General features: G+C 40.8%; 1 non-coding gene across 1 annotated transcript; it reads right to left on the reverse strand.

Annotated features, from left to right (window-relative positions):
* Positions 1 to 18,419: 18,419 nt before the first annotated feature.
* Positions 18,420 to 18,494, reverse strand: Trnat-ugu (transfer RNA threonine (anticodon UGU)). Its single transcript has one exon. It is a non-coding gene; the product is annotated as a tRNA-Thr (tRNA).
* Positions 18,495 to 21,766: the final 3,272 nt, after the last annotated feature.

Below are 21,766 nucleotides of genomic sequence, written 5' to 3' on the forward strand. Positions count from 1 at the left end.
GTTTGTCTGAGAGGTTTTGGCTGCGTTTATACTTGGAGTGAAGCTGTCTTTGCTTTCGCAGTAGTTTCCTAACTTTGTTGTTGAACCACGGTGGGTTTATCCCGTCCCTCACAGTTTTACTCTACACGTACCTGTCTAAAACGCATTTTACGATTGCCTTGAACTTTTTCCATAAATACGCAACATTGTCAGTGTCAGAACAGAAATTTTCGTTTTGATCTGTTAGGTAGACTGAAATCTGCCTTCTATTACTCTTGCTAAACACGTAAACCTTCCTCCCTCTTTTAATATTCCTATTAACTTCCATATTCAGGGATGTTGCAACAGCCTTATGATCACTGATTCCCTGTTCTGCACATACAGAGTCGAAAAGTTCGGGTCTGTTTGTTATCAGTAGGTCCAAGATGTTATCTCCACGAGTCGGTTCTCTGTTTAATTGCTCGAGGTAATTTTCGGATAGCGCACTCAGTATAATGTCACTCGATGCTCTGTCCCTACGACCCATCCTAAACATCTGAGTGTCCCAGTCTATATCTGGTAAGTTGAAATCTCTACCTAAGACTATAACTTGCTGAGAAAATTGATGTGAAATGTATTCCAAATTTTCTCTCAGTTGTTCTGCCACTAATGCTGCTGGATCGGGAGGTCGGTAAAAGGAGCCAATTATTAACCTAGCTCGGCTGTTGCGTGTAACCTCCACCCATAATAATTCACAGGAACTATCCACTTCTAATTCACTACAGGATAAACTTCTACTAACAGCGACTAACTCTCCACCACCGGTTGCATGCAATCTATCCTTTCTACCTGTCTGTACCTTTGTAAAAATTTCGGCAGAATTTCTCTCTGGTTTCAGCCAGCTTTCTGTACCTATAACGATTTCAGCTTCGGTGCTTTCTATCAGCGCTTGAAGTTCCGGTACTTTACCAACGCAGCTTCGACAGTTTACCATTACAATACCGATTGCTGCTTGGTCCCCTCATGTCCTGCTTTGCCCCGAACTCGTTGAGGCTGCCGCCCTTTTTGTACTTGCCCAATGCCATCTAACCTAAAAAAACCGCCCAGCCCACGCCACACAACCCCTGCTACCCGTGTAGCCGCTTGTTGCGTGTAGTTGACTCCTGACCTATCCAGCGGAACCCGAAACCCCACCACCCTATGGCTCAAGTCGAGGAATCTGCAGCCCACACGGTCGCAGAACAATCTCAGCCTCTGATTCAGACCCTTTACTCAGCTCTTTACCAAAGGTCAGCAGTCAGTCCTATCGACGATGCTGCAGATGGTGAGCTCTGCTTTCATCCGGCTAGCCAGACTGGCAGTCTTCACCAAATCAGATAGCCAGGGAGGGTTTCCTCCGATCCATAGCGACACACATCATTGGTGCCGACATGAGCGACCACCTGCAAATGGGTGCAACCTGTACCCTTCATGGCATCCGGAAGGACCCTTTCCACATCTGGAATGACCCACCCCGGTATGCACACGGATTGCACATTGGTTTTCTTCCCCTCTCTTGCTGCCATATCCTTAAGGGGCCCCATTACGCGCCTGACGTTGGAGCTCCCAACTACCAGTAATACCACCCTCTGCGACTGCTCGGATCTTGCAGACTGAGGGGCAACCCCTGGAACAGGACAAGCAGCCACGTCAGGCCGAAGATCAGTATCAGCCAGAGACAACCCCGGACTTGCGCCCTTCTGAGCTCAGCTTGATTCCTGACGTGAAGGTAGCGTTCTCGCTTTCCGCGTCTGGGTTCCGGGGTTCGATTCATGGCGGGGTCAGGGATTTTGTCTGCCTCGTGATGGCTGGGTGTTGTGTGATGTCCTTAGGTTAGTTAGGTTTACGTAGTCCTAAGTTCTAGGGGACTGATGACGATAGATGTTAAGACCCATAGTGCTCAGAGTCATTTGAACCATTTGTCGAACTTTGGGGTATTCGGTTCGGTGCTGTTATGGAGATACGTCAGACAATAGACCGCTCCATTCGAACTACCTATACAACTGCCGTAGTTAGGGGTATCTTGCTCTTTCGACATCACTGGCGATGGCTTATATACATGAGCTGTTCAAAAAATATCCGACCTTTTTTAATTGTTGAAATCAACAATGGTATCAGGGCGCGCATGCGCTCATGTTTTCAGGCATATTTAGCACACATACCTGATTTTCTCCACTACTTTGGAACGCTTGCAAGTGGTACACGTTGGATTTAGTATTCTGAGCAAAATGACGTCTTTACATCACATTTGGCTCCAAGCTTGGCAATTCTCAAGTTGAAACCATCGTGTGTTTGTGGACAAAGTAATGGGTACTGCAGGGCTAAAGGAGTGGTACAACCATTTCAAAGGTAGCCGCTAATCAATGATTACAGAAGCCAGTTAAGGTACGCCCGCAATATCCGCAAATCAGGTCGTTACTGATCCCGCAATATTGCTGGTGAAGCAGAATGGACGAATCACTATCAGAGAAGTTGCAGTCTAATCTAAAAGCCGTAAAGTCAACTAAATAACTAGGTGTTACAATAACTAACGTCCGCCCGCGGTAGCTGAGTGGTCAGCACGACAGACTGTCAATCCTAAAAGACCGGGTTAGATTCCCGGCTGGGTCGGAGATTTTCTCCGCTCAGGGACTGGGTGTTGTGTTGTACTAATCATCATTTCATCCCCATCGACGCGGAAGTCGCCGAAGTGGCGTCAAATCGAAAGACTTGCACCAGGCGAACGGGCTACCCGATGGGAGGCCCTCGTCACACGCCATTATTATTATACAATAACGAACAACTTAAATTGGAAAGAACACATAGAAAATGTTGCGGTTAAGGCTAACCAAAGACTGCGTTTTATTGGCACGACACTTATAAAACGTAACAGACCTACAAAGGAGACTGCCTACACTACGCTTCTCCGTCCTCTTTTAGAATACTGCTGGAAGACGTGGGATCCTTACAAGATAGGACTTACGGAGTAAATCGAAAAAGTCCAAAGAAAGGCAGCACGTTTTCTATTATCGCGAAATATGAGAGAGTGTGTCACACAAATGATACTGGATTTGGGCTGGACATCATTAAAAGAAAAGCGTTTTTCGTTGCGACAGTATCTTCTCACGAAATTCCAATCACCAACTTTTTCCTCCGAATGCGAAAATATTTTGTTGACACCGACCTACGTAGGTAGAAACGACCACAACGATAAAATAAGGGAAGTCAGAGCTCGTATGGAAAGACACAGGTGATCATTCTTTCCGGGTGCTATGCGAGATTGGAATAATAGAGACTTGTGAAGGTGGTTCGATGAACAATCTGCCATGCACTTAAATGTGACTTGCAGAGTATCCATGTAGATGCAAGTATAGGTGGTCACATTTTTACTATCCCCTGTATGTGCATATCGCTTCACACGACCTTTGTTACCTCAATGTCGATATCGGCATCATTTTCGAAATATGTGAGCTTACTTATATTATCTGTAATGTTAATATACAACAGGAACAATAAGGCTCCCAACACACTTCCCTCTGGCACAAGTGGTTACTTTTACACGTATAGATGAACTCTCCATTCAGGATGAGATGATGTGTCCCCCCTACAAAAATATTTTATTGGCCGTACTTTATACGATGCAGGCAAACGGTCAACTACAATTGTTGTTTACTGTGCGGTAACCTCTAGCGTATCAGAAGCGGTGTAGGAAAATGTTTTCAAATGAGTATACGCACTCGTATTTCGGCAGGTGCACAGTTTTGCCATTTCAATTTTTGCACGTTTTTACAGATACCTTTTCGAAAATTTAGAGCAAAACAAATCGAAATCTTTATTACATCACGAAACAATGAAGAAGCAAATGCGGGTTTGTTCGCAAGCCCGAAGCATTATCTGGTACAAGAATCATTGATTTTAATAAAGTAGCTGTCGATAGGTTTTTTTCGTTGCTAACAAATGTAACTGACAATCACAAACTAATGACTTCTCAAATAACTAATTGTGATGAAACAGGCGTCTCGGTTAATCCTAAAAACCAATCGAACATCGCAGCTTGCAAAGGGAACCGTCCAGTGCGATCGTTAACCTCTGCAGAAAGGGGCGAAACTGCAACCATCCTCATTAGTACGTCAGCAAGCGGAGCTGCCATTCCTCCTACGATTATTTTTCCACTAAAGAAGAAGCAGAAAGAATTTGAGTTAGGACTGACAGCAGGAGGTTGCGCTGAGGTCCACAGCACCGCATGGATGGCCACAGAGTCATTCTTTGTATGGTTTCCACAATTTGTGGTATTTTCTAAGACATCAAAGCACGTCCCAGTTCTCCTTATATCAGATGGCCACTCAGCTCATACCACGAACAATGACGTTATGGACTACGCGAGGGAGAGTGGCGTTTCTTCACCACCACATTGCTCTCACAGACTTCAGCCGCTTGATGTTTGTTTTATAAATCCTCGTTATAGTGATCAGCTTCGAAAATGGCTGCGAAGCCACGCAGGGAAAGTCGTAACTATCTTTCAAATTTCAACGCTTTTTGGTTCAGCTTTCGTCTAAAGCGCAACAATGAAAACCGCTATTAAAGGTTTCGAAGCTACTGCAATATGGCCCACGGACCCATCCATATTCACGACGCACAATTCCTATCGGCACACACAACTGACAGCGGACGTGATAGGCCGTCAGATGAAGGGGTTATTATATCTGAACAATTGGAATTGCCTCCAACTAGCACACCAGCTGAAAAAGACGACTCAAACGGGCTGGATAATCAAGGGGACGAGGTTTCAGCGAATTGTTACAATGAACTGCCGCCTAAGAATAACAAAGTTATTGGGGCTAATTGTTCTAATCTTGGGTGCTCTTGGATGACAACTGACAACACAACCTCCTCATTTCATATTTCACCTGAGATTCTGATTTTCTTGTCAAAAGTTAACGAAAGCAAGAAAAGAGCGAGACTGAAAAGGGGGAACAACGTTGTTTTAACTGATTCGCCGTACAAAAAAAGAGTTAAAAGTCATTAATGGGAGAAATAGAAAAAAGAACTTTGACAAAGAAGAAAGAGCAAACAGAAAACTTTTTGCGAAAGAGAATAAAATTAAGAACTCAAAAACGAGAGAAAGAGCCTGAAGATAAATGGAAGAAAGGAGTAAGAATACTATACTAACGAGAGTGATTATGAGGTAAGTTCTGACTGTCAGTGTGTATATTGTGGTGGGTTATATTCAAAATCAGTTGGAGGTTGGGTCGCTTGTTCCACGTGCAAAAAATGGACACACGATTCTTGTGCAGGAATAGATAGCGAAGATGATGAGTGTCTCCCCGTGTGTGAATTTTGTAAACAGCCTCATGAAAAGGATACGATACATGAAAACTGTAGTTTGACATTAATACTGACTTTAAACTAAAAAAAAATACCGAGCAAGCCAATATTTTCTGCATTTCCGATAATTTTATACGTTTTTGTAATCACTTGTATTTACCACCCCATTCTGCCGCGTGCAAATGATATAAATTTCTGTTTTTGAGTGAGAAAATATTGTTGTTTTATTTTATGGCAATGTTCTTGTATTTTTGTGATTAATACATCATAATGTGTTCATATAAAAATTTGTAACTCTCTTATTTATCAATTTTGTACATTTAATCAAAGTTTTCAACTGTGTACCCCATTATACCTTGGATTCCCCAACGTGTCGGATAAGAAAGATAAAAATACAATCACTACTCGTTTCTTCAACGACAATTTAAGCTGTGTTCTGTGGTTCCTCCCAGAGTTCATCACGATATATTCCGAAAAAAATCATAGTTAACGAACATTATAAATTGCTCTATAAACGAAGGCAATCCCAGTTAACATTTAATAAGGCCACTGGTATCCTTCGAAATGCAACTAATCAACGTAATGCAGAACGTCGTGGGTCACAGCGGATGGGTGGAATCGAAATATGACATTTACCCACGATCGCTTCTTTTTGTCAATTTGTGCCATTAATTTCTCTGCTCCCTAATCTGATTTCGTATCTCCCCATCAGCTATTCGATCAAAACTTTTTTAGCATTCTTCTACACCACCACATTTCGGAAGTTTCTAGTCGTCTCTTGTTTGGGGAACCAGGCATGTTAACTGCTGATTCGCAATATATTTATTCCGAAAGGCAAAAGGAACCCCGAAAACAATGAAAATAATTTTGTTTATTGGTGACTGTACCAGTTTTATATACACTTAGTGCGAATATGATAGTATTTTATTCCAAATCCTTATTTGAAGGTACTATAATGTCGGTTTAAATGGCAGCTTGCTATGTAAGACATGCCCACTTGTTTCTCTGTGCCATCTCTTCTTTGAGATGATAAGCCTAGGGACATTTTACCCGTAGTTTTTGAGCTTTCACCTATTGAATACATTTTTTCTTGTCTCGTAGTCAGTTGTTTGCTACAGTAATAACGTTTCTGAACAAAACAAATGCCAAGATCTACCCACAAAGTTTTCGAGAGAAGTTCTAGAAGACTTGCAAGAAATAAAAAAGTAAATATCATGAAACAAATGTTATGTTTTTGTACAGCATGCATACTATTGGAAAGTGAAAGAAACTATGAATTTAAATGAGTGCATGTACGACGTTAAGTGCAATACAACTTTAAATTTTCCGTAACTTTTCTAACTAAATGTACCTTTCCTCTCAAACCATTTATCCCAGAACCATGGAATTCTAACGGTCAGTTTTCTTACTCGAGGGCATGAAGAGTCGAGGGATATGAAAGGGAAGCAGTGGTTGGGAAGGGAGTGAGACAGGGTTGTAGCCTATCTCCGATGTTATTCAATCTGTTTGCTGAGCAAGCAGTAAAGAAAACAAAAGAAAACTTCGGAGTAGGAATTAAAAACCATGGAGAAGTTGTATTATAATGAACACTATGGTCTTTTTATTTTTGAAATTTGCCTGCAAAACCTGTCTTTCAAAATTTTTCTAAAAATTTCAGTATTAATATATTATTCATGAAAAATTGTCAGATTGTTGGAAAACAGTGGAAATGCATGTAAGTAATGTTTTGTGTTTTACCGTTAATATAACACAACTTAGAATAAGGATCATATAAATAGATCAGTTAACATGGTGGAGATGGAAGATACGTTCTCCCCGTGAATATTGTGTTTAAAAACAAATGAATATTTTCAAATCAACAGCTCATTTCATGAAGTCATAACTAGAAGTGAATAATCTCCACAAAAATTGGTAAGTTAATTACTTTGGTGCAAGAAAGTCTCCATCATTAAGGAGAACGATGTTTTCAATAACTTGCCGGCAGCCACAAAAAGCTTTACTACTGACAGATTTCAGTTTACGAGGAGCCTAAAGGATTTCTTGCTAACCATCTCTTCCGACACCATTTATTAGAACTAGCGCGCGCGCGCGATTGAAAGTGTGTGTGTGTGTGTGTGTGTGTGTGTGTGTGTGTGTGTGTGTGTGTGTGTGTGTTAGAGAGAGAGAGAGAGAGAGAGAGAGAGAGAGAGAGAGAGAGAGAGAGGGGGGGGGTGTCAAATAATACGTGTACAATCAGAGGTGTGACTAAATTTTCATTCCTCGTTCATGATCAGTCCATTTGCGGTCTGTGGATAGTAAATTAGCATATTATTTTCCCATTGAGTATCTCCCCATTATGGATCAATTTCAATGGAAAGTACATATAATCTAACCCTCTTGTCTGCCCCACTTCTGTTGAAGGTTACACATCACACAAATACCTTGTTGTTGTTGTTGTTGTCTTCAGTCCACAGACTGGTTTGATGCAGCTCTCCATGCTACTGTATCGTCTGGAAGCTTCATCTCCCAGTACCCACTGCAACCTACATCCTTGTGAATCTGCTTAGTGTATTCATCTCCTGGACTCCCTCCTCGATTTTTACCCTCCACGCTGCCCTCCAATATTAAATTCGTGATCCCTTAATGCCTCAGAACGTGTCCTACCATCCGACCCCATCTTCTAGTCAAGTTGTGCCACAAAGTTCTCTTCTCCCGTATCCTATTCAATACCTCCATATTAGTTATGTGATCTACCCATCTAATCTTCAGCATTCTTCTGTAGCACCACATTTCGAAAGCTTCTATTCTCTTCATGTTCAAACTATTTATTGTCCATTATTCACCTCCATACGTGGCTACACTGCATACAAATACTCGGAGAAAAGACTTCCTGATACCTAAAGCTATACTCGATGTTAGCAAATTTTTCTTCTTTAGAAACACTTTTCTTACCATTGACAGTCTACATTTTATATCCTCTCTACTTCGACCGTCATCAGTTATTTTGCTCCCTAAATAGCAAAACTCCTTTACTACTTTAAATGTCTCATTTCCTAATCTAATTCCCTCAGCATCACCCACCTTAATTCGACTACATTCCATTATCCTCGTTTTGCTTTTATTGATGCTGATCTTATATCATCCCTTCAGGACACTTCATTCTGTTCAGCTACTCTTCTAGGTTCTTTGCTGTCTCTGAATTAGAACGTCATCGGCAAACCTCAAGGTTTTAGTTTCTTATCCATGGATTTTAATTTCTACTCAGAATATTTCTTTTGTTTCCTTTACTGCTTGCTCAATAAACAGATTGAATAACATTGGGGATAGTCTACAACCCTGTCTCATTCCCTTCCCAACCACTGCTTCCCTTTCATATCCCTTGACTCTTATAACTGCCACCTGCTTTCTGTACAAATTGTAAATTGAATTCGCTCCCTGTATTTTACCCCTGCCACCTTCAGAATTTGAAAGAGAGTATTCCAGTCAACATTGTCAAAAGATTTCTCTAAGTCTACAAATGTTAGAAACGTAGGTTTGCCTTTCCTTAATCTACTTAATAAGGTAAGTCGTAGGGTCAGTATTGCCTCACATGATCCAGTATTTCTACGGAATCCTAACTGGTCTTCCCTGAGGTCGGCTTCTACCATTTTTTCCATTCGTCTGTAAAGAATTTGCGTTAGTATTTTGCAGCTGTGACTTATTAAACTGATAGTTCGCTAATTTTCACATCTGTCAACACCTGCTTTCTTTGAAATTGGAATTATTTCATTCTTCTTGAAGTCTGACGGTATTTCGGCTGTCTCATGCATCTTGCTCATCAGACGGTAACGTTCTGTCAGAGTTGGGTCTCCCAAGGCTGTCAGTAGTTCTAATGGAATGTTGCCTACTCCCGGGATCTTGTTTCGATTAAGGTCTTTCAGTGCTCTGTCCAACTCTTCAGGCAGTATGTCATCTCCCATTTCATCTTCATCTACATCCTCTTCCATTTCCATTATATTGTCCTGAAGTACACTGCCCTTGTATAGATCCTCTATATACACCTTCCACCTTTCTGCATTCCCTTCTTTGCTGATAACAGGGTTTCCATCTGAGCTCTTGATATGCATACAAGTGAATCTCGTTTCTCTAAAGGTCTCTTTAATTTTCCTGTAGGCAGTATCTATCTTACCCCTAGTGATATGCGCCTCTACATCCTTACGTTTGTCCTCTAGATATCCCTGCTTAGCCATTTTGCACTTCCTGTCGATCTCATTTTGAGACATTAGTATTTCTTTTTGCCGGCTTAATTTACTGCATTTTTGTATTTTCTCCTTTCATAAATTAAATTCAATATATCTTCTGTTACCCTCTTTCTCTGCGCATGTCAAGTTCCGTAGGCCCAAATTGAGGAGCAAATCTTCAAGGTCATGGAACGTGTCAGTATCTACATCTACATCCGTACTCCGCAAGCCGCCTAACGGTGTGTGGCGGAGGGTACCCTGAGTACCTCTATCCGTTCTCGCTTCTATTCCAGTCTCGTATTGTACGTGGAAAGAAGGATTCTCGGTATGCTTCTGTGTGGGCTCTAATCTCTCTGATTTTATCCTCGTGGTCTCTTCGCGAAATATAAGTAGGAGGGAGCAATACACTGTTTGACTCTTCGGTGAAGGTATGTTCTCGAAACTTCAACAAAAGCCCATGCAAAGCTACGGAGCGTCTCTCCTGCAGAGTCTTCCACTGTAGGTTATCTATCATCTCCGTAACGCTTTCGCGATTACTAAATGATCCTGCAACGAAGCGCGCTGCTCTCCGTTGGATCTTCTCTATCTCTTCTATCAAACCTATCTGGTGTGGATCCCACACTGCTGAGCAGTATTCAAGCAGTGGGCGAACAAGCGTACTGTAACCTACTTCCTTTGTTGTCGGATTGCATTTCCTTAGGATTCTTCCAATGAATCTCAGTCTGGCATCTGCTTTACCGACGATCAACTTTATATGAACATTCCATTTTAAATCACTCCTAATGCGTACTCCCAGATAATTTATGGAATTAACTGCTTCCAGTTGCTGACCTGCTATTTTGTAGCTAAATGATAAGGGACCTATCTTTCTATATATTCGCATCACATTACACTTGTCTACATTGAGATTCAATTGCCATTCCGTGCACCATGCGTCAGTTCGCTGCAGATCCTCCTGCATATCAGTACAATTTTCCATTGTTGCAACCTCTCGATACACCACAGCATCATCTGCAAAAAGCCTCAGAGACTTTCCGATGTCATCCACCAGGTCATTTATGAATATTGTGAATAGCAACGGTCCTATGACACTCCCCTGCGGCACACCTGAAATCACTCTTACTTCGGAAGACTTCTCTCCATTGAGAATGACATGCTGCGTTCTGTTATCTAGGAACTCCTCGATCCAAGCACACAACTGATCTGATAGTCCGTATGCTCTTACTTTGTTCATTAAACGACTGTGGGGAACTGTGTCAAACGCCTTGCGGAAGTCAAGAAACACGGCATCTACTTGTGAACCCGTGTCTAAGGCCCTCTGAGTCTCGTGGACGAATAGCGCGAGCTGGGTTTCACACGGCAGTCTTCTTCGAAACCCATGCTGATTCCTACAGAGTAGATTTCTAGTCTCCAGAAAAGGCATTATACTCGAACATAATACGTGTTCCAAAATTCTACAACTGATCGACGTTAGAGATATAGGTCTATAGTTCTGCACATCCGTTCGACGTCCCTTCTTGAAAACGGGGATGACCTGTGCCCTTTTCCAATCCTTTGGAACGCTTCGCTCTTCTAGAGACCTACGGTACACCGCTGCAAGAAGGGGGCAAGTTCCTTCGCGTATTCTGTGTAAAATCAAACTGGTATCCCATCAGGACCAGAGGCCTTTCCTCTTTTGAGCGATTTTAATTGTTTCTCTATCCCTCTGTCGTCTATTTCGATATCTACCATTTTGTCAACTGTGCGACTTCAAGAGAAGGAAGCACAGTGCAGTCTTCCTCTGTGAAACAGCTTTGGAAGAAGACATTTAGTATTTCGGCCTTTAGTCTGCCATCCTCTGTTTCAGTACCATTTTGGTCACAGAGTGTCTGGACATTTTGTTTTGATCCACCTACCGCTTTGACATAGGACCAAAATTTCTTAGGATTTTCTGCCAAGTCAGTACATAGAACTTTACTTTCGAATTCATTGAAAGCCTCTCGCATAGCCCTCCTTACACTACATTTCGCTTCGCGTAATTTTTGTTTGTCTGCAAGGCTTTGGCTATGTTTATGTTTGCTGTGAAGTTCCCTTTGCTTCCGCAGCAGTTTTCTAACTCGGTTGTTGTACCACGGTGGCTCTTTCCCATCTCTTACGATCTTCCTTGGCACATACTCATCTAACGCATATTGTTCGATGGTTTTGAACTTTGTCCACTGACCCTCAACACTATCTGTACTTGAGACAAAACTTTTGTGTTGAGCCGTCAGGTACTCTGTAATCTGCTTTTTGTCACTTTTGCTAAACAGAAAAATCTTATTACCTTTTTAATATTTCTATTTACGGCTGAAATCGTCGATGCAGTAACCGCTTTATGATCGCTGATTCCCTGTTCTGCATTAACTGATTCAAATAGTTCGGGTCTGTTTGTCACCAGAAGGTCTAATATATTATCGCCACGAGTCGGTTCTCTGTTTAACTGCTCAAGGTAGTTTTCAGATAAAGCACTTAAAAATATTTCAATGGATTCTTTGTCCCTGCCACCCGTTATGAACGTTTGAGTCTCCCAGTCTATATCCAGCAAAATTAAAATCTCCTCCCAGAACTATAACATTTCCCTAAGGGGCTCCATCACTAGCCTAACGTTGGAGCTCCCAATAACTAATAAACCCCTCCCCCCGTGTGCCTGCTCGGACCTTGCTGAAGGAGCAGCCACATGTCCATTCACAGGCAGAGCGGGCGATGCCACACGGCCAGCCTCCACATTGACCCTCCGCCTCGTGCGCCGCGAACGCCACTGAACCCGCCACTCCCCTTGGGGAGAGGGTGGCCCAACCGCGCCCGGTACCCGCGAAGATCTCTCGACAGCAGGGACAGTGGGTGAAGCATCTAATACCTGGGGTGCACCATGCGACGCACCAGACTCCCCACTGCCGCTACACTCCGAGGCATCAGCCTGAAGACGGCTGACCGCGGCCATCAACACGCTCAGCTGTTCGCGAAGAGTGGCCAGCGTCCGTACACAGCAGTCACACATCCTATCCATCCTAAGGAATCAATTTACCGAAGAGACTTAATCAACTTTTAAGTAGACTGCTAATTCACTAAAGGCGATTGATTACTGACTAAACTGTGATTGCTAACCACTTCTTGTGGAAAACAATGAAAATAGCACTACCTGTCTCTGGACTGTATTCAAAACAAACACTAGCACTACTGGCACTATGGCTGACTACAAGGACTCTCTCTGACTGTATTCAAAACAAACACGAAATCTATGTAACACTATTACTAGCACTCGAAAATTAAAGCTTCCTAAAAGCAAAAACACACGGAAGAAGAAGTGACAAGTAAGAAAAATAGAGTTAATACTTAAATTAAGGTAGCTCGCTGCACAGCAGACGTGAAGCAGCCGGCGGTTAGGGCGACACATGAACTTACAACAAAAAAGTAATAACAGATAGAAATACATGTTCATGAACCTGAGAGAAAATCAGTCCATAAGTTTAAGCAAACGCTATCAGCAGTACAATGAGAATCAGCTTAATTTTTCAATTAACTCCTCGACAGAATAAAAGGAGTGACCCATGAGGAAACACTCCAGTTTCGATTTGAAAGCGCGTGGATTACTGCTAAGATTTTCGAATTCGAGTGGCAGCTTATTGAAAATGGATGCAGCAGTATACTCACACATTTTTGCACAAGAGTTAAGGAAGTCCGATCCAAATGGAGGTTTGATTTCTCCCGAGTATTAACCGAGTGAAAGCTGCTTATTGTTGGAAATAAACTAATATTGGTAACAAGAAACGACAATAAGGAATATACATATTGAGAGGCCAAGGTCAAAATACCCAGACTCCCTGAACAGAAGTCGACAAGAGGTTCGTGAACTCACACCACTTTTTGCCCGAACCTCCAGTTTCTGAGCCAAAAATATCCTTCTAGAATGGGAAGAGTTACCCAAAAACATAATACCATACGACATAAGTGAATGGAAATAAGCAAAGTAGACTAATTTACTTGTCGAAGTATCACTCAATTTCGGCACCGTTCCAATAGTGAAAATGGCAGTATTAAGTCTTTGAACAAGATCCTGAACGTGGGCTTTCCACGACATCTTACTATTTATTTGAACACCTAGGAATGTGAACCGCTCAGTTTCACCAATCATATGCCCATGCTGTGAAATTAAAATGTCAGGTTTTGTTGAATTGTGTGTTAGAAAATGTAAAAACTGAAGCTTACTGTGATTTAACGTTAGTTTATTTTCTACAAGCCATGGACTGAGGTCATGTACTGCACTACTTGAAACGGAGTCAATGTTGCACCCAACATCCTTTACTACCAAGCTAGTGTCATCAGCAAACAGAAATATTTTAGAGTTACCCGTAATACTTGAGGGCATATCATTTATATAAATAAGGAACTGGAGCGGCCCCAACACTGATCCCTGAGGAACCCCCTCCCCCTTGACAGTACACCACTCAGATCCCTCATCACACTGTATTACTTTCCCCCACTCCCGTAGATCGTTCCCTAATGATCTTCCTGAAACACTCTACAACTTCTGATTCTGTCAGTTCTTTCAGGTCCCATCTCCTTAAATTCCCACCTTTTTCCAGTTTCTTCAGTTTAATCTACAGTTCATAATCAATATATTGTGATCAGAGTCCACATTTGCCCCTGGAAATGTCTTACAATTTAAAATCTGGTTCCTAAATCTCTGTCTTACCATTATATAATATATATGAAATATTGCAGTATCTCCAGGTCTCTTCCACGTATACAATCTTCTTTCATGATTTTTGAACCAAGTGTTAGCTATGATTAAGTTATGCTCTGGGAAAAAACCTACCAGGCGGCTTCCTCTTTCATTTTTTACCCCCATTCCATATTCACCTACTACGTTTCCTTTTCTTCCATTTCCTACTGTCGAATTCCAGTCACCCATTAATATTAAATTTTCATCTCCCATCACTATCCGAATGATTTCTTTTATCTCATCACACATTTCATCAATTTCTTCATCATCTGCGGACTACTTTTACGACTTTGATAGGCGTGGGATTCGTGGCTATCTTGGCCACAACAATGCGTTCACTATGCTGTTTGTAGTAGCTTACCCGCATTCCTATTTTTATTAATTATTAGACCTACTTATGCATTAGCTTCATATTAGCCTTCCTAATACTAAAATCTATATCCGATGTTAACAATGACGCCGGTGGATGGACTATCAGGAAATAACTGACCGTCGAGAAAGTCACAAATATAACCGACTAGCTAATGGGCCCTTCACAGGAAAAGGTTTTTTGCCAGAAAACGGGGAAAATTGAAACCCAGCAAATGAGTAAAAAAATGTATATTCACTGACAAAAAAAATAGTGTACGCACACAACTTACACGACAATAGTCTGGGATTACTCTATTACGTAATACAATTTTTGTGATTGTATCTTGCAGCTTTAGTTATTTTTAATTAAAAGAGGCTTTAAAAGGACAGAAAGAACGTGTTGGACTACGCTACAGATCGTTCTGTTAGCACAGTCTTTACTTTGTAATCACTTTCGTTGACTTCGGCAACTCTCAACAGAAATCTCCAACCTAACCGAGACAATGTGCTACGATACAGCCGAGATCATGACAAGAGAATGGGCTACATCACACTCGAAGTAAATGTATATAGGTAAGGATCCCCATGACCTGTATACGTCTGTTATAAAAAATCTCCAAGCCACTCTCCTCAAATAGACCGCAATCTTCTCTTGACCTTCAACTGTTACTATTTCAGAATTAAAAACCAGATTCAAAGAAAATTTGGCTACAAGGCACAAAAGTAGAAAAATAAAAATAATAAAAGTGAGAACGTGAAACATGTTAGCAATAACCATAAACAGGAGATTTACAGAAAATATAATTGAGAAAGGAAATCATTAATATTATCGACCGTTTAGGAACTCTAGGCTACGAAATGGATAAAACCACATATCGAATAAGTGGTGGAAGAGTTAGTGTGTTTTAAGATTAAATCCAAACAAGAATTAGAGAAAAATATATCGAAGCAAGGCCTCTATTACGAAAAATTGCTAAATCTCGAGACAAATTGTGTCCTGTATTAGATGAAATGTTTTGGCCCCTAGTACAGATGAAACAGTATCTGCAGTATCAACAGGAACTTCGGACATGTGTTTCATATTTCATCCAAGCCTGCAGTCTATAAATATTTAAACAAAATACTAAAACAAAATACCACTACAGGGGAATTACTTACGAAGTAGTTCTTGGTAAAGAAACACAGGACACAATTACGTATGTAGGCTTAATACGAACTACAACTGTGTTTATAAATCGCTATAGTTGCCTTGGACTAACGACGAGCAAATATCAATATAACCTGTACGCTTTTCAAAGCTGTTATCCATGAAAAAGCCAAACTACGTATCGTGAACAAAATACAATTTAACACCGAAACAATGACATTAGCTGACAATGGGCACAGACTTTAGTCAATGGGCACTGTTGAAAATTTGTGCCAGACCAGGATTAGCACCCGAGTCCCCTGGTTACTAGGGAGAGGCAATGATCACTGTGTCCGAATTACACAGTGGTCAACAGAATATCACGAACTGCCCGAGCATGCCGTTCGTTAGATCCAAATTCTCAATTTCTCCATAGACTGCTAATGCACTGCTCCTTGAACATAATCCTCCTCCCTTTAATTATACAGTACATGGCCAAAAAAACAGACACCGAATATATGCAAACTTGGCCTTACGAACATTGCAGACGTCGTCTATGTAACACACGTCAAACTTCAAAGAATTTACCAATTCGTTGCATTGTTTACTATAGACCACAAATCAAGTAACGTAAAAAAAGCACTGCGTCTATTGAGATCATGATTCAGAGTTTAAAAAAAACTAATAAGTCGCCTACATATTACAGTTGCTGCCGAAAGAGGAGAACCATTATTTTCCCACAAAAGGAAATATAGTTAAAATTACGCTTCTATTTCGGTTAGTTTATACAGTTACTAAAATTTGCAGTGAAAGTTACATAGTGGACTCTACCCTCCCCCCACCAGAAACGTAGTTATCGTGGCTGTTGTGAGACTTTTGTACACAGTTAGAGAAAGTGTGTTAAATGTGGCGCGGACGGAAACGCTAGGCTACGCTACAGGGCAATCTGCTAGCTCAACGTTTAGTCGGCATTCATAATCGTTGGCGTAAACAACTCTCAATCAAATTACCACCTTCCAACCTAACTTAGATCTCGGGCTACACTACCAATCGGCCTGTCATCACAACCAAAAATTCATTGAGGGGGGTGGGGGGATTTCCTGTAGCTCTCTCTAATGTATCTCTAGGCAAAATTGCCAGTTTTGTCAGACTCAACAGCAAAATTTACCAATGGTAAACACTTTTGAGACGGCTCGTAATTTTAGAATAGTCCTCTTCGTCTTACCTGGCATAAATTGTTCGCTGGCGTCCCAGCAGCTAGCTCCCTCAGTGTCTGCTTCTGCCATCGCACCACGCTAGTCTGCTGTTGTCCTAGCAGACCGAACGCACCGCACATCCGATACCTTCGGAACCACTCACTGGCCAGTTAGCAACTGAGCGGAACACTGTTTACATCGTGAAAGGAAAACTATGCAAAGATGTACACTTAAATGGCACGACTGAGTAGCACACACAGTAATATCTGAGGAATGTCCTTCGACACGCGCAGAACGAAAGTCTTCTCGCGAACGTACAGCGTCTCTGAAAAAAAATCTCGTGACTATATTCCGGCGTTACGGCCAGGTTCTCATACAAATGAGCAAAAAAGGGTACATTTGAAATTCTTTTTGAGACAATGAAAATACATTCGAAAGATCTGTTTGGGAATTACGAGTGATAATACTATGAGCTTAATTTTAGATTTTCAATAAAAAATGGCGCCCGTAATTATGATTTGATCAAGGGCCTGCGAGACTGGAGTACGCAGAGCGCGTGCAGTGTGGCACCTCATATGTTACCTGAATTCAAAAATGGGTAACATCAGTTGATACTACATTATTCCTCTGAAATTGAAAATGGATAACATCAGTCGATAAAACATAAAATTTATGGGAGCGTATACCTAACCGCAATGAAACAACCTTAAATTAAACGATACAGTGCTAATTCGAACTTTGAGTTCGATTTTTGAGGGTTTGTTTCACTCCTTATGCCTACACAAAAATTAGTTAATATTAACAAATGTCATATTATAGCTATAAGTTCCTAAGAAAAGTGTTTACTTTTAGGGGTCAGAGGTAGATGTTAAGAGAACGAACCACTTTTAATTTATGCTGCATGCCGTTCTGAGAAAATAGTTACCCGAAAAAAATGTGTTCAAAGTTTAGGGAAAACATTTAGTTATATTATTACTTCGATTTGCATGAACTGAGTGTTACATATATATTTTTAATGTCGCTGAAAACGAATCTGAAGTCAGATTTTCAATATTCAAAACAGCTAATCCAATACGGAGGGCAACCGATTATGTTTTGACCAATTTTTACCAAAAATGTATTTTCGTTATTTACGTTTAGTCTGCAAGTCAAGGAGTATTTATCAACCCTTCCTCTACCTCTGATTGTTCCTAGACAGCAACTTCCTGTTCTTCTTGGCAGGAAAAGCCGATCTGTCAAAGCTGGATGCAGCACTCGGCAGCCTGCACTTGATATTCGTCCGTATTTTCGGTGAGTATGTTTGCATGCATTCTGCAGTATGAATCATTTTGAGCACGTGCGACACGGGACGAGTTATCATCTACATCTATATGGATACCCTGCAAAACACATTTAAGTGCCTGGCAAAGGGTTCATCGAATCACCTTCACAACTGATAATTAATTGAAACCCTCAGCTGCCGACAGGTGTTGTTGATATACTTCGATGGAGACAGCTGAAAAGTGTGCCCCTACTGGGACTCGAACCCAGAATCTCCTGCTTACAAGGCAGACGCTCAATCCATCTGAGCCATCGAGGGCACACATGAACAGCACGACTGCAGGAATTTATCCCTCGCACGCTTCCCGTGAGACTCACATCCCCAACCGTCCACAATCCGCATACGTAATGTACTTAATAGGTATTTGTCCATCCACTCATTACTGGCTCACACTAAGGTGACGATTCCCGTAAGAGTTCCGGCAACCTGTGCGCATTCGCACAGACGAAGGTCAATGGCTGGGTAACGTTTAACCATAGATATGAAGATAGTAACTGCTCTCGAAAGAACAGGCGCCACTGACGACCTTGCAACTCTTCTAGAATACATGATAGACCGGCCGATGTGGCCGAGCGGTTGTAGGCGCTTCAGTCGGGAGCCACGCGACCGCTACGGTCGCAGGTTCAAATCCTGCCTCGAGCATGGGTGTGTGTGATGTCCTTAATTTAGTTAGGTTTAAGTCGTTCTAAGTTCTAGGAAACTGATGACGTCAGATGTTAAGTCCCAAAGTGCTCAGAGCCATTTGAACCATCAGTCCCTATGTTTACACACTACTTACAGTAACTTATGCTAAGGACAACACACACACAACCATGCCCGAGGGAGGACTCGAACCTCCAACGGGGGGAGCCGCGCGAACCGTGACAAGGCGTTGGACACATGGCGGGTACCCCGCGCGGCTCATGGCAGCCGTGACACTGCTTCAAACAATGGACTGTAGAAACTTTTGTAAAGCACGGATTAAAAAAAACAAAACTTTCTGTTCCAAGAGTCTAGACAAGTACACCTTTAAAAAATGCAACTACAAAGAAATTGAATTTTCGAACGTTTTGAATGAGAACCTGTCCTTATGGAACACCGTTGATCAAATGTCACAGGGATTATATACTCAGGTTTCACATGTGGATTAACACTTTCTAATCAATATCCGGAATGAGCAGGGCTTAAAACTTTGAAGAGTTAAATTTCAAGGGCCGTTCTCTTGTATGCAAATAGTTTCACAGTAGAAATTTCTCTAGTTTTATTTATTAATTAATTTATTCATTTTTTGCTGTAGGTAAAGAAGGATAGCATTGTGAGGAGGGGGAAGGGGGGGGGAGGAATCTTGCATCTCGCACCTTGGAATTCTCAGTACAGAATTTTTATTCATTACGAGATTCTTAGCCACTTGCAGAAGTGATTTCGAGTGATTCTGCAAAACTTTTCCTTTAGCCAATCGTAGCAACTATAGGATTCCGTTCCTGCTGCATGACATGTCTCGGAACTTAAACTGACCAACTCATTTGCATAAAGAGCTAGCTTATCATCCGCTTCTTTACTTGCGTAGACCGTTCATGGTCTGCAAAGAATTTTTTTCTTTAATCGTTTTTTTATGTCTTTTATAAACTGCAACACTTTCTAAACTTTCTAAACTTAGCGCCGTTGAAGCATGGTCTTTTACTGAATGATCAAAAAGCAATGCTGACAGCTGGAGTCCAAGGTTTTTGTTAATCAAGCCGTTTGTATTCTTGTGGTGATATCTCCGTACAGTCTTTCATTCCCTAACGCATATTTCTTTATATCTAATTGAGAAGTGAAATACCGGTTTTCATAGATGCAGATTTAAAATATTTTAATATAACGCAATAAATATTTCATTAAAATTTTCATCCCCTTATGCTCGAAGTTCCAAAACCAGAAAAACACGTAGTTTTTAAAAATTGTAACATATTAGCCGAATACGAATTGTCAGATATATTTAGCAATCCTTTCATAATGAACCATTTTCTGAAACATCTCACACCCTTTAGGGGTTGGGTTTTCAAAAACAATTAAACACGTATTCTTCTATTTAGAGCCGAGGAGCCAAATTCAAATCTTCATCCATTTAATTCTAAAAATGCTTTCATAATGAAATATTTCATAAAACATTACATCCCCTATTTCACTCTATTAGTGAGTTAAATTTCCAAAAGCAACGAAACACATTTTTTTTACATCCAACCGAGATGTCAAATACCTATTTTCATAGATGTAGCTATAAAAATGCTTCAGTAAATCTTTAATAATGATTTATTTTCAAAAAACCTTCACTAATTATTTTATCCCCCAATGGAAGAATTTCGGAAAATGCTAAAAACCTGTTTCTTTTTTGTATCTGACTGAGACACCAAATGTCAATTTTCGTAGTTTTGTAGTTATAGCTTCAATAGGGACATAGGGACATATTTAAAAAAAAAGACTTTCAACCCATGTTTCACCCCCATAGGAGTGAAATTTCGAACAATCTCTTCTTAAATGATGCTTTCAGCGTAAGATTTACACCTTCATCAAATTTCAAGTCCGTATACTTTGCAGGTTGGGCTGGAAGGCTATGGGTCAGTGAAACCTGTGCCCCTATTGCACCTTCTTGGAGGTTGTAGTTCCAAAAACAGTGAAACACGTAGTTTTCTATAACACAATATTCATAGATTTCGCTTTAAAAACTCTTTCGCACTGAAATACTTTCATAAAACATTACATCCTATATTCCACCCTCTTAATCGTTGAATGTATCAAAAACAGGTTTTCATATATTTCATGAAACATTTCATCCTCTGTGATATGGGGTATGGTAGTGACACACCAAAATCACAATAGTAATCCGTTGTAGTTGCTACATATTTTATTACAATCAAAAGCATTATAAAATCACAAGGCCAGATCAGTTGGACAAATAATAAATAAATTTCGTTAAGTGGAACGAGACCCGTAAAACTTGAAATTTGAATATGACTAGGTATATATACTTAGGTAAAGCTTTACTTAAATAGCACAAATGTCCATAAAATTCATAGCAGAACTCTCACTACTTGCAATCAGGGGAGAAACAGATTAAGCGTAAGAATACAGATATTTAACGTTCGGCTTGCCAACTTTCCTAAACAAAACTGTATAAAAATGACTAAAACAATTAAGGGGGTCCTTTAATTTTGACTAAACGGACCTTCAAATTTACTTACTCAGTTGATTAATCAACAATATTCTTAGAATGATTACAACTAGAACATGACTATATGACAATACCCTTAAAATAAGGTTGCTTCAATATTTCGTGTGAATTGGCGATAGACGCGAGCAGACCAAGGATTCAAATCAATACAAGAGATCCACGAGGCAGAGAATGACATAGAAATATACTCAACATGGCAATGCAATTGAACTTTGGATGCTATAGTTCAGCACCGGAAAGATGGAATCACGCAAAAGTGACAACATAACCCAAGATGTAAAGGAGAGGACATGGCCTCAAATATCTCTCTGCCGCCGTGGTGCTCTGCTCCCAGTATGCTA

This window comes from Schistocerca gregaria, unplaced genomic scaffold (genome assembly GCF_023897955.1).
Source record: "Schistocerca gregaria isolate iqSchGreg1 unplaced genomic scaffold, iqSchGreg1.2 ptg000726l, whole genome shotgun sequence".
Classification (NCBI taxonomy): Eukaryota; Metazoa; Arthropoda; class Insecta; order Orthoptera; family Acrididae; genus Schistocerca; species Schistocerca gregaria.